The sequence below is a fragment of the Sus scrofa genome, chromosome 4 (assembly GCF_054392235.1).
Source record: "Sus scrofa isolate SSC_HxYL_T2T_F1_AM1 chromosome 4, Sscrofa_HxYL_maternal_Yorkshire_Landrace_v2.0, whole genome shotgun sequence".
Taxonomy (NCBI): domain Eukaryota; kingdom Metazoa; phylum Chordata; class Mammalia; order Artiodactyla; family Suidae; genus Sus; species Sus scrofa.
In genome coordinates this window covers 97,801,039-97,815,101 of record NC_139386.1, presented here as the reverse complement: position 1 = coordinate 97,815,101, position 14,063 = coordinate 97,801,039, and the positions used below count along the sequence as shown (strand labels likewise).

The 14,063-nt window shown below is 52.8% G+C and overlaps 1 long non-coding RNA gene across 1 annotated transcript; it reads right to left on the bottom strand.

The window, feature by feature from the left end:
• Nucleotides 1-4,972: 4,972 nt before the first annotated feature.
• LOC106510126 (uncharacterized) lies at nucleotides 4,973-13,903 on the bottom strand. The gene is made up of 4 exons (XR_002343414.2): nucleotides 13,395-13,903; nucleotides 11,010-11,090; nucleotides 8,648-8,783; nucleotides 4,973-8,026 (listed from the first exon to the last, which is right to left on the bottom strand). It is a non-coding gene; the product is annotated as an uncharacterized LOC106510126 (long non-coding RNA).
• Nucleotides 13,904-14,063: the final 160 nt, after the last annotated feature.

Sequence of the window (14,063 nt, the reverse complement as noted above, 5' to 3'; positions counted from 1 at the left end):
AGATTGTGGTGGACAGGACGGAAGCCTGGGTCCTTCCTTGTATTGATGCGGCCAGAATAGAGCAAGCACACAGTAAGAAAGAGAGAGAGGGGAGTTCCTGTCGGGGCGCATAAACGAATCAGAGTAGGAATCAGGAGGATGCAGGTTTGATCCCTGGCCTTGTTCAGTGGGTTAAGGATCCGGTGTTGCTGTGAGCTGTGGTGTAGGTCGCAGATGCGGCTCAGATCCTGCGTGGCTGTGGCTGGCGTAGGCCGACAGCTGTAGCTCCGATAAGATCCCTAGCCTGGGAACCTCCATGTGCCATGAATGCAGCCCTAAAAAAAAGCTAAAAAAAAAAAAAATAGCCAAAAGAAAAAAAGAAAAGAAAAGAAAGAAAGAGAGAGAGCATGCGGGCATGTGCATTCATGTGTGTGTGTGTGTGGCAGGGGCAGGGAAGGAGCAGGATAAAAGAATAGGTGAAGAGTTCCCATCGTGGCTCAGTGGAAATGAATCTGACTAGCATCCATGAGGATGCAGGTTCCATCCCTGGCCTTGCTCAGTGGGTCAAGGATCTGGTGGTGCTGTGAGCTGTGGTGTAGGTCGCAGACAAGGCTCGGATCTGGCATTGCTGTGGCTGTGGTGTAGTCCAGTTGGCTACAGCTCCGATTGGACCCCTAGCCTGGGAACCTCTATATGCCACAGAAGCAGCCCTAAGAAGACCAAAAAAAAAAAAAAAAACAAAAAAAGGAACAGGTAAGGGAAACAGGACCCTCTGTTACTCTTCTTGTCTCTATGTGCTTGGAGATCAGCACTTGGAGGCCAGGGATCAAACAAGATGGCTGTTTCCAAAGGACAGAGCCATCTCCCCATCCCTGCTCGAGAGAAGAGGTAGGTTCACCCTTCCTCTCTGTCACCAATGGCCTTACCGCCTGGCCCGAGGCTTCTGTCAGCTCCGAGGCTGGGTGGTTCCCTCCCCAGGACCTGGGCCCTGCCCCCATCTTCCTCTCCCTGGAGGAGCCGTTTCCCCCACCCTCAGGCCCATCACTTCCAATCACCTGCCCAGCTCCTGCAATAACCCACACTCCCCATGGCTCCTCAGGGCTAATGGTGTGGCTGTCTCATGTCCCTGAATGCCCAGCTCCCCCCCAACCCTCCCGGTGATTCAATCTGGGTCTTATCACCCCTAGGCCTATCCCAGTGGTGTCTGCCTCTTGTCCAGGCTGGTTACTGCTAATAGAGGTCTGACCTGGGGCTGCAGGCTGATTGATGGGGCGGGGGGTCGGTCTGGTCCCTAAGGGCCAAGTTCATAGGCCCTCCTCTCAGGCCCTAGGATGGGCGGGACTGGGGCGGCACTGCCCCCCCAAAGGGAGAGTTTAAAGCAAGAGAAGAGACTCGGGGGAGAGGGGGGCAGAAGATGCTGGGAGAGACAGGGTCAGGGGATCAGATCCAACAGGTGGGCTCAGAGACAGGTGCAATGCAGACAGAGAGAGGGACAGGACCTACAGATGTGGAGACAGGCTGAGAGTCCACAGAGAGGGCACAGAGAAGGAGAAAGATAGAGACACGGATGGAGAAACAGAGGCACAGAGGAGTGGCGGAAACACATGCAGATGGGACAGGCAGCTGAATCAGAGTCCTGGAGACTAGGATGGACTCCTGGGGCAGGCGGGTGCTTTCTGTCTCGCCCACAGCCCCATCCTCACTTCCTCCTCTGCCCCTTGAGCCTCTCCTCAGGGCTGAGGAGGGAGGTGGGACACACTTTGGGCCTTGGAGACTCTGTGGGTAGAGACACAGGGGACCCGGGGTTTGGTCCACATTGAGCATCATTGAAGCAGAGGGGCTGGAGGTAGCGGAAGGAATCCGTCAGGGCCCATGGAGCCATTCCAAGGTCGAAAGCATCATGCCCTCAGAGGCTCTTAAAACCACAGCTGTAGGTATTGCTGGAAAATCTGGGCAGGTGAGGTGAGGGGTTCTGGGCGCAAGGTTAGGACAGGGAGAGGAAAATTCCGAGAGAGCATGGGAGAGGGAACTGGATAGTTTTCATTGATCTAGGAACAGGAGTTGAAGCCAGTCGCTCTGAGCTGGGTGGGGCCCTGGGACCTCGTCCTGGGGGAAGAGGAGGGGGCTAACCCTCACAATGCCAGCTTTGTGGCCTAAAAGGCCCCCTGGTCCCTCCCCCTCACTGATGGACATGCAGATGAGCACACTGACAGGCACAATGGCCTACCCCACGCAGCCAGGCATGTACGTACAAACAGGCGCGCACGCATGTGCGTGCGCGCACACGCGCGCACACACACACACACAGCACCTTCCACTTGTAAATGCTGGATCTCATTATCATTAACAGCGCTCCCCTCCACCCCACTATGGCACGTTCCTCCTCCCTGTTAATTACCTCCTGGCTGTGCCAAGTCCATTAGCTCCCACCCCTGCCCTGCCAACTGCCACACACACACACACACACACACACACACACACACGTACACGCCAGGGGCCAAGCAACCAGCTGAGATGAACGCTTGCAGGGATCAAAGGAATGGGGCCCCGAGGACCCATGGAGTGCTGGGACAGGGACAGCCACCTGAGGCCAAAGGGATCAGAAATGTGAGTCCCCTGGATCTGGCATAGGCACCCCTCCTCCCCCTCCCTCTCAGAGAACGCTGCCTTGGTTGGGAGACAGAGGCTCAGAAGAGGTGGCGGGTACTTCAAGAACGTCTAGCATTGGAGTTCCCATTATGATGCAGTGGAAACGAATCCAAGTAGTATCCATGAGGATTTGGGGTCGATCCTTGGCCTTGATCAGTGGGTTAAGGATCCAGCATTGCTGTGAGCTGTGCTGTAGCCGAGATGTGGCTCGGATCTGACGTTGTTGTAGTTGTGGTGTAGGCCAGCAGCTACAGCTTTGATTCGACCCCTAGCCTGGGAAAATCCATATGCTGCAGGTGCAGCCATATAAAAACAAACAAACAAACAAACAAAAAACAACCACCCAGCACTGAGGAAAGAACCCAAAACTCCCCACTCTAAGGAAGCTCCTGCCAGCTCCTCCATAGGGCTCTGGAGAGAAGGCATCAGTGGTATCAGTGTGCAAAAGCCGGTGTGGCTCCCAGGGGCCCCTGGTGCGTGGATGGGTTCCCTACAGAACCCAGGAGTCCAGCCTGACCCCCTCAGCCTTCCTAACCAGCCTCTGCCTCCTTCCCGCCTGCTCCCTCAGGGAGCTAGATTCCCGACAGGAGAGCAGAGCATCTGTTCGAGTTTCCAGGAACAGTGCAGGCAGACTGCTGGGGCAGCCTGGGTGGAGAATGTCCTGTCCTGTGTCCCCTTGAGCCCCCAAGCTGAAGAGAGATCCTAGAGAAAATTCCAGACCCTGTAGGCCCTGGGCTCTCTAATGCCAGCTGGAGAAAGCTTGTCTTGCCCAATTCCTAAAGGCTGTTCGATGAGACAGGGGCTGACAGTCCCAGGAGGGGCCAGAGCCCCTTAACCCACTGAGTGGGGCCAGAGATTGAACCCACATCCTCATGGATACTAGTAAGGTCCATCACCCACAGAGCCACAATGGGAACTCCTGCAATCCCAACTTTCAGCCTAGAGCCAGGCTGAACCCTCAGGCAGTCCAGGCTCCCAGGGGGCAGTGAAGTGACTCTGTGGCTCCCAGGATCAGGTTCCTCCTTGACTGGCTCTCTCTCTCTGAGGGCGCTCCTGCCCTGGCTCTGATAGATTCTCCAGTGCTGAGATGGAAAGTTTCAGCAGTTCTGGCTCTGGGGCAGTAACAAGGATAGAGACCTGGAGCCAGGAGAGACAGAGACAGACAGAACCAGAGCTGCTGGAGGAGTCCACGTAGAGGAAAGAGGGAGAAGGAAACAGAGCAGAGAAGCCAAGAGGTCTGTGCACAGGCACAGAGAAAAAAGCAGAGAGCACCCGATGCGGAACAGAGCCGTGGGGCAGTGTATTCTACTCTGAGTCCTCCCTCGGACTGAGGCCCAAGACAGAGCTTTTCAGCACCCCTCCCACCCCCTGAGCCCCTTCTCTTTCTCCAGGTTTCAGTTCCCTGGAGGTTAAGCTTCTAGGCTCTGCAGCCAGAGGGCCTGGTTCTGCACCTGCCAGCAGCTGTGTGATAGTGAGCAAGTTACTCAACCTTTCTGTACCTTAAGTGTCCTTCTCTATAAACTGCAGGTAACAGGAGTTCCTTGGTGGCTCAGTAGGTGAGGGATCCAGTGTTATCACTGCTGTGGCTCCGGTTGCTGCTGTGGTTCGGGTTTGATCCCTGGCCCAGGAACTTCTGCATGCCACAGATGCAGGTCAAAAATAAAAAATGAGTAGTTCTCTTGAGGCTCGGCAGGTTAAGGATCCAGCATTGTCACTGCTGTGGCACGGGTTCGATTGCTGGCTTGGGAACTTCCACATGCCAAGGGGGCAGACAAAAAAAAAAAAAGTAAAAAATAAAATTAAATAAAAAATAAAAAATAAAATACGGATAGTAATAGGGTCATTATGAGGTTTAAACAAGTCTCATGTGTAAAGCTCTTCCAATGGGGCCTGGCCTGTGGTAGGTGCTGTGTCTGGTTTTCTTTTTAAAAAAAAATTTTTTTTATTAAAGTACCATTGATTTACAATCTTCTGTCAATTTCTGAATATATACATTTCTGCTGAATGTACACACACACACACACACACACATATACGTATATATATGTATATATACACACACACATTCTTTTTTTTTTTAGGGCCACAACCATGGCATATGTAAGTTCCCAGGTTAGGGGTTGAATCGGAGATATAACCGCCGGCCTACACCACAGCCACAGCAATGTGGGGTCTGAGCCTCATCTTCAACCTACACCACAGCTCATGGCAACACCGGATCCTTAACCCACTGAGCGAGGCCAGGGATCAAACCCACATCCTCAAGGACACTAGTCAGGTTCATTAACCTGCTGAGCCACAAGGGGAACTCCATGTATATACATATATTCTTTTTCTCATAATGTTTTCTATTTTCATTCCTCTCTCTTTCTCATTCTTCTTCCTCCTTTTCCAGATCTTTCTCTCTCTCCTAGGACAGACTTTGAGCTTCCTCAGTCCTGGACCTGACCCTGGTCTTTGGGGGAGGGGGGGTGATAGTCCAAGCTGGCAGGAGAAATGTTTTGGGGGACTGGAGCTCACAGAAGAGAAATTCTTGTCCCTTGGCTCCACCACCTCCTCCAGTTGCAGCAGCGTGAGAGAGAGGGCTAGCCTGGCTGTGGAGTGTGTGAGTGAGGAGAGGGCTTCTCCCGCCTCTGAAACCCCACAGGCTGCAGGTCTCTGGGCTGCCCCAAGCCGCCCTGGTGGAGGATGAGCCCTGGGTGCTGCAGGGAAGGCAGGGCCAGAGTGTCCCCCACTCACTACTGCCATCAACTCCCATCCCCCGATTCCCTTAATTCCCCCCAGTGGGAACTCCTCTCCTAGCTCACCTCCTCCAGGCAGCCCTCAGGGATTAGACATGGACATTGGCACCCCTGTCGAGTGCTTCTGAGGTCACGAATCCTCCCAGGCCCCAAGTCAGGTCCCCAGTGTATACATCCAGGAGTGGGAAACATGCTTCTGGGTCTTTCTATCCTTTATCCCTGTGGCTTCCCACTCTGGAGTGTCAGGAAGTCCTTCCCTCTGTCTAGCCTCCTGCCTGCCACCTGGATCTGAAGGGGTTACTTAGCTGCAGGTCCGCCCTCTGCAGGTCCCAGCTGCCCGGGGCCTGTGGTCAGAGCTAATGTAGGCAAGAGTTGGAGGACAAGAGGGGATACAGTTATTAGCATCTTCATCTTTGAGGGGTATTGATTGTCAGGTCTCCAGGCTCCCTTGGTCTTATAACGGGGCTCACGGGGGTGCTGGGAGGGGCTCAGACAAATCTCACGGAGCCTCCAGCCCTTCTCCTTGAGTAGGAGCTGGGCTGCCTGGGTTTTCCCAAAGAAAGACACACAAAGACACAGTTTGGGAGGCAAGTGCTCTGGGGAGGCAGAGGGGCTGAGGGGAGAGACAGGGCTTGGCGCCCCGGGCAAGGAGCAGACTGTGTGGTGGGGCGGGGGCAGGCAGACGGCTGGGGTGGGCGTGGGCTTGGTTTCAGTACACTACCCTTTGCATTAAGGGGTGTGTGTGTGGGGGTGCAGGGAGACAGAGGGAAAGCAGGAATCCCTCCTGAGGCTCATATACATTCAGCTGAGGCAAAGCCTCCTCCACTGACACTGGCTGTTCAGTGACACCTGACCCGCCCCGCTCCAAGCAGCCGACTGAATGTTCCTGGTGTGATTCCATGGGTGGTGGTCGGTGCTACCTCACAGGGGAGGGTGTCACCCCTTCCCACCTCCACGGTGGCTTTGGTCCCAGTGTGTCTGGCTTTGCGTTTGTGGGTGGCGGTCCCTGTGTGCAGGTGTGTGTAAACCTGGCTCTCCGCACGTGTCTGTAGAGAGTCTGGTTCCCAGCCTGAAGTCACAAGGGATGTAGGCAGGAGAAGGGGTTCAGGGATCTGCTGTCTACCTCGTCCAGGGGGGCCCCCTTCTGGCCAGAGGTTTTTCAGCTTCCTGCTGACACTCTGCAGGGCGGGGATGGAACGTAAACTGCACAAAGACTCTGGAGGGTGGGGGGCGAGAGCCTGGGAGAGGGAGACGTGGGGGAGCTGGGGACAGGAGGGCATGCTCTCCCTCCCTCCAGATTCCTTTCTTCTCTTTTCCTTTGGAAGCAGGGAGGAGGAGCAGGAGGAGCTTCTTGCAGGGGGTCAGTCTCGGTTCCTTGTGCCCCGAGGAGTTGACTTCCCCTCTGCTGGGCTGGGCGAGGAGGTAATTAATGACAGGGAGGCCAGGAGGGGAGAGTGTTCAGGGATAATGTTGGTATTAATCAGGAGCTGGTCCCCAGCGAGGGATAGGATTCAGCTGGGGCATTGTGCGCGTGTGTATGTGTGTGTGTGTGTGTGTGTGTCTGTGTTGGGATGTGGGGGGCTATGGAGGACCAAGACCTCCTGACTCACCCCTTCAGCCTCCTCCTCCCCATAGTGCGCCCCCCCCACCAGCTTGCCCTTGTTTTTCTGGAAGTCCCTCCTGCTATCTGTCCTCCAGCCCCCTGCTGAGGGAGAGCCAAGATGCCTCCTCAAGTCCAAGTCCACCCCTGGATGTGGGGGTGGGGCAGCCCCCCCAACCCTTCCCTAACCCTTATTGCGGGCAGGCGGGCGCATTAGGTGATTCCCGAGGCTGTCAGCCCTGCTAATTGCCTCTCAACCTTCCCCTCATCACCAGGGCGGCCCCCCACGAACTCCATTAGCCCCCCCCTCCCCTGATAGCCCCTAAATCAGCCCCAATTATTCACAGGACGGGGGGGAGGCGGTCTGGGCTGAGCTGTGATTACAGCTAGAGTGGAGGGGGTGGGGGAGAGAGCTTGAGTGCCAGGCAGGCTGGCGGGCAGGCCATGGGCAGGGCTGGGAGGGGGCCCGTAGGGGGTGGGGGCCTTTGGGTAAATTCAGGCCAGAGACCCTCCCCCGGGAGGTGGGGGGGTGGGCAGGGAACTGGGAGCCTGAAGGAGGAACAGGAGGCCAGACTGGAAGGTAGGCAATGGGGGGGTCACAGTTTGTATTTCACAGCCCCTCCCCCCATATTAAGATGAGCACCCCCCCATGAGTGGGTATCTTCACCACTGTCATCAGTGTCACTGCCAAGCATTTATGACAAGCTTGGCTGGAGAGGCAAGGAGAGCTGCAAGAACATGCCAGCCTTTCTCCTTTTGGGCTTTCCTGAGAGAACCTTATCAACCTCTCAGCTCCTACCGCCACTGTGGGCTGCGTGGGGTCAAGGCCGCTGGCTCCCTGTGTCTGTGTTCTGGAGCGCCCCTCTGTGGCTGAGGCAGGGAGTGGCACGCTAGGTGCGCGCGCAGGCATCCAACCCGAGGAGTTGTGTACTCAGAAGACAGAGACAGCCCCGTGCTCACCTCTGAGCCGCTCTTTGCAAGCTGGATCCAGGAGTCCTGTCCAGCCCTTTCCAATTCCTTCAAGGCCTCCGGGAATCCTCAGCAACCCCTTCTCATCCTGGAGGGAAGAGGCACCCACTCCCTGTTCGCACCTGCCACAGCGATCTGAGCCCACGCACTCCTCAGCGCCTCCGCGGGTCCAGGCCACCGCGTGGCTCACCTGGACCAGTGCCATGGCCTCATTCCCTCTCTCCCTGCTTCCACCTGTGCTCCCTACAGCCTTTTCTCAACACAATAGCCATTCTTTCAAAACCTGAGTTAGGCGTTCCCGTTGCATCTCAGCAGTAATGAACCCGACTAGTATCCACGAAGACTCGGGTTCCACCCCTGGCCGCCCTCAGTGGGTTAAGGATCTGGCGTTGTCCTGAGCTGTGGTGTAGGTCGCAGATGGGGCTCAGATCCCGCCTTTGCTGTGGCTGTGGCGTAGGCGGGCAGCTGCAGCTCGGATTCAACCCCTAGCCTGGGAACTTCCATATGCCGTGGGTGTGGTCCTAATAACAAAACAAACCCCCAAACCCGTGTTAAACCATGTTCCTCCTCCATCCCCAATCCTCCAGTGGCCCCTCATCTCATGCAGGACAAAATCTAGCAGCCTTGCTGCAGCCTACAAGGCCCTGCAGATCTGAGCACCAGTCCGCCTCTGTTCTCAACATCTCCCACCATGCTCCCTGCTACTCACCTGATTCCAGTCTCCTGGCGTCTTTGAACTTGGCATATGCTCTGGCCCCAGAGCCTTCGTCCTTGCTCTTGTCTTGTCCAGAATGCTCTTCCCAGGAGTCTGTGTGGCTCCCTCCTCACCTCATTTACAGCTTGGTCTGGAAGACACCTTTTCAGTGAGGCCTTCCTTGCCCACCCTTCCAAAAACTGTACCCCTAGCAGTGACCCCCTGTCATTCTTCCTGGTTTGTTTTTCTCTATTTTTCAGGATATTTTCACTTATCATTATTGAAAGTGTCATGATTTTATGGATACTGTTTATCATTTCTTCACCAGCACTACTACTAAAATGAAAGCTCCTTTTTTTTTTTTTTTTTTTTTGTCTTTTTTGGGAGGCACCTGCAGCATATGGAGGTTCCCATGCTAAGGGTCCAATCAGAGATGTAGCCACCGGCCTATGCCACAGCCACAGCCACAGTAGTGCGGGTTCTGAACCGAGTCTGCCACCTACACCACAGCTCACAGCAACACCGAACCCCTAACCTGCTGATCAAGGCCAGGGATCGAACCCTTGTCCTCATGGATGCTCGTGGGGTTCATTAACTACTGAACCACGATGGGGACTCTCCCATTTTTTCCCTTTGATATTCAGGCAGATATTTTTGTCCATTTTATTCATGGCTCCAACCCCTATGCCTGCACATAATAGGTGCTCAACAAATCTTTATTCACGAATGAATGACTAATTGACTCTGAATGCATAATTGACTTTTTTTATAAAGATAGTCTTTATTTTTATTTTATTTATTTATTTATTTTGTCTTTTTACCTCTTCTAGGGCCGCTCCCATGGCATATGGAGGTTTCTAGGCCAGGGGTCGAATCAGAGCTGTAGCTGCCAGCCTAGGCCAGAGCCACAGCAATGTGGGATCCGAACCTCATTTGCAACCTACACCATAGCTCATGGCAATGCCGGATCCTTAACCCACTGAGTGAGGCCAGGGATCGAACCCGCAACCTCATGGCTCCTAGTCAGATTCCTTAACCACTGAGCCATGACAGGAACTACCCAAATTGATTCTTTCCCCAGTTAGCACATGAGCTCTTTGAGGGCAGGAAACTTGTATTTCTTCTCTAAATAACTTGTAACATATAAAGGTCCTAAAAGAGTGCTTAGGAATCAGAAGGTTTTGTTTAATACAAGTTAGTAGTTATCATCAGTATCATTATGATGTCATTTCCCTTGTATCCTGGGCACTAGGTGTATGATCAGGCCACCAAGATGGCTGTCCTCTTGCTGTCTGTATATCTCCTTCTCAACCAGTCTCTGCTTCCCCTGCACCCTACTCCTATGACTGACTTTCCCTCTTAATCATAGAGCCCAATCAGGAGTTTCTGTCATGGCACAGGAGAAACAAATCTGACTAGGAACCATGAGATTGTGGGTTCGATCCCTGGCCTCACTCAGTGGGTTAAGGATCTGGTGTTACTGTGAGCTGTGATGTAGGTCGCAGATGTGGCTCAGCTCTGGCATTGCTGTGGCTCTGGCATAGGCTGGCAGCTGTAGCTCTGATTAGACCCCTAGCCTGGGAACCTCCATAGGCCGCAGGTGCAGCCCTAAAAAGACAAAAGACAAAAATAAAAATAAAAATAAAAAAATCATAGAGCACAATCAGTAAATTCCTATGTATATGCCCCACCCCAGCTAGTGACTGTTCTAATTTTTAGGTCACAACTATCTCCACTGTAATAGTTTATCAAAAGGGTGTGCCCCTTTGCTGGTTTCCCTGGTAACCGATAAGCCAACCTGTAATCAATTCCATGTTATAACTGGTAACCTCCGACCCCCACCCACCCCTCACTCTGGGACCTTGCTCCAGACTTGTTAAGATCTTCCATCTATTAAACCATCAGTGTCTCTGTTGCTGACTCTGGGCTCTTTCTTTGTCTTGAGGCTGGGCAAGTACAGGGTTTGCAGGCCTGTGGGGTGCAGCTCAACATCAGGCAAAGAGAAAACGGAGTGCTGGAGTTCCCACTGTGGCTCAGCAGAACTGAACCTAACTAGTATCCAAGAGGATGCGGGTTTGATCCCTGGCCTCGCTCAGTGGGTTAAGGATCTGGTGTTGCCGTGAGCTGTAGTGTAGGTCGAAGACACAGCTCCAGTCCTGCGTTGCTGTGGCTGTGGTGTAGGCTGGCAGCTGCAGCTCTGATTCAACCCCTAGCCTGGGAACTTCCATATGCTGTAAGCGTGGCCCTAAAAAGAAAGAAAGACAGAAAGAAGGGAGAGAAAAGAAAAGGAAAGACAAGAAAAGAAATGAAATGGAGTGCTGTTAAAAAAAAAAAAAAAAAAGGTTGAGTGAGGAGCTTATCTTGGGCGCCCTTGTACCTTCCAGGGAGGCAACAGAGGGACTGTCCATCCTTCCAGCTGCAGGGCTGGGTCCTGGAGGCACAGCTGGGGTCCACAGACCTGGAAGTGCATAGCATAGGGTGGCAGTTATTCACTCTAATGTTAGCGGTGCACTTACTTTGTGGCAGGCCCTGAGATCACAAAGATGATTCTGACCTGGCCCCAGTCTTTGAAGAACTGAGAGTCTAGGGAGAGAGGGCAACTTAAACTTTCACATGCAGGAGTGGACCGGGGAGGGAGTGGCAGAGGCTGGAAAGGGCTCCCAGAGAAAGGGCAGTTGAGCTGAATGTGGAAGGATGAGAACAAGTGAGCCAGGTGAAGCAGGGAGGCGCGCATGCTCCTCCTCTCTGGTCCTCATTCTCCTTTACTCCTGTAAAGAGATGATCAGACCGCTTTCTAGGCCCCTCAGGCCTCAGACATGCTGCAGCTCTATGGTCTTTGGCCTCCGGACCCTGGATCTGTGTTCTGGTTTCTGCTGCCCCCTGCTGGAGACTTTTGGTAACGCCGAAGCCAGGAAAAGCAACGTCCAACCTGTCCCTCTCCTTCCCTCCCCAAAGCAGCAGCACCCTCTGATCCTCCCACCCCTTCACCTTCCACTTCTGGAAGCACCAAACTGAACAATACTTGCTTGTCTCTCAGAGACTATTCTGAGAGACAATATTTTTGACACATATTTTTAATTCTCAACAGATATTTTTGACAAAGGACTTGGAACCAGAATGCATAAAGAATTCATAATGGTTATAACCCGGCAATCCCACTTCTAAGCAGCTATAGAGATAAACGAAAAGATATATTCACACAAGACTTGTACACGAATGTTCATAGTAGATTTATTCATAGTACCTAAAACTGGAGGGAAAAAAACCCAGAGCCCCTTAATTGGTGTAAAGACAAACTGTGGTATCTTTATGCAATGCAGTGATAAGGAGCAAGGAACTATCAAAAAGCCTTATGGTAAATGAAAGAAGCCAGACATAAAGCAATACATATTGCATGAATCCACTTATATGAAGTTCTAGAACAAAGAAATTTACAGCGACAGAAAGCAAATCAGAGATTTCATAGGTTGGAGTTGGGGAGTAAGGATGGAGTTGTGGGTGGTGTATTACCTGCAAAGGGGCACAAGAGTTTTGTTTTGTCTTGCTTCTTATGGCTGCACCCAAGGCATATGGAGATTCCCAGGCTAGGGGTCGAATCGGAGATGCAGCTGCCAGCCTACACCACAGCCACAGCCACAGCCACACCAGATCCAAGCCCCGTCTGTGATCCACCCCACAGCTCATGGCAATGCCAGATCCTTAACCCACTGAGCAAGGCCAGGGATTGAACCTGTGTCCTCATGGATGCTAGTCAGATTCATTTCCACTGAGCCATGACAGGAACTCCAAGAGAAGTTTTGAGGAGAGGGAAAATATTTTAATTTTTATTGGGGTAGTTGTTACACAAATGAACATATACGTCAAAACTCATCAGACTAAATGAATAAGCGAGACACATATTGTAAGGACAAATATTGTGTGATTCCACTTACATGAGATACCTAAAGTAGTTTTCAAATTCATAGAGGAGAATAGAGTTTACTGGGGACTAGGGAGGGAGTAAAGGGGGGGTTATAGTTTAATGGGTATAGAGTTTTGTTTTAAGATAATAAAAAAGTTATGGAAATGTATGGTGGTGAATATTGAACAATACGAATGTAGTTTACGCCACTGAAGAATACATTTAAAAATAGTTAAAATGGAGTTCCTATTGTGCTGCAGCAGAAACGAATCTGACTAGGAACCATGAGGTTGCTGGTTTGATCCCTGGTCTTGCTCAGTGAGTTAAGGATCCAGCATTGCCATGAGCTGTGGTGTGGGTCTCAGCTGCATCTCTGGCATTGCTGTGGCTGTGGCATAGGCTGGCAGCTACAGCTCCGATTAGACCCCTAGCCTGGGAATTTCCATATGCCTCGGGTGTAGCCCTAAAAAGACAAAACAAAAAAATATTGGTTAAAACGGTGAAATTTACATTGTGTATATTTTACCATAATAAAAAATCTAAAAGACCCTCATCCAACTGTACATTTCTAAATGGGCTACCTTACATTTAAAAAAAAAAAATGTATGGCCGTATCCGCTGCCATGCCAAATCTTTTAACACACTGAGTCAGGCTGGGGATAGAACCCGCACCTCCGCGGCGACCCGAGTTGCCTGCAGTGCTCCATGGGGGCAACTCAGTTCAAGGGGTATTTTTTTATTACTATATGTCAGTAATACTCAAAGAAGGCTGAACTTTAAAAGTCGCCAAAGGTGAATGTCCCTGTCTTGCTCTTTCCGAACTGTTGTAGCTTTTTCTGTTGTGGGTGATGGTTTGTATACCTGTACTTTCAGGTCCGGTGTGCGGGCTGTGAGGCAGGCGCTGGCCGCAAGGTGGCGCTCGGCTCGGGCTGCTTCCGCTCAAAGGCTTCGGCGCGCGACGCACAGAAGCGCCTGGGGCCCTGGAGCAAGAGGGCGGGCGAAGGCGGAGACTCCACAGAACACTGCTTCCCAGGATCACACCCTCCCTCGGTGTGCTTTTGGCGGCTAGAGAAGAGAGGCCTTTCCGCGATCCGCTTCTCCCAGACTGGGACGCGACCAGTCGGTCCCCGGGTTGAGTCTTTAATAACAGTTGTTGGGCAGCCCTGGGAAGGTGTCCCACTTAGACAATCTCACTGATGCTCCTCCACCACCCCACTTTGCAGATAGGAAAGCTGAGGCCGGAGAGGCGGAGTACGCCAAAGTCACCCAGCGGGTGAATCGCAGAGGAGGGACTGGGACTCGGGGCCCCTGTTCCTCTCCCCTGCTCCTGCCCTCTCTGCTCCCGGTCCAGGCTGCCGGGAGTGGCCCCCGCCGCTAGACCTCCGTGGTCCCACCCCTACACAGCTTCCCTCCCCGGCACTCTGGATCTCCCCTCCCCCGGCTCCCGGCTTCCTTGTCAAAACTTCCTGCCTTGGCGTGAGCCCGAGTTCCCACCCCCTTCCTGCCCCCCGCCCCTCCGCGCCCCTCCCC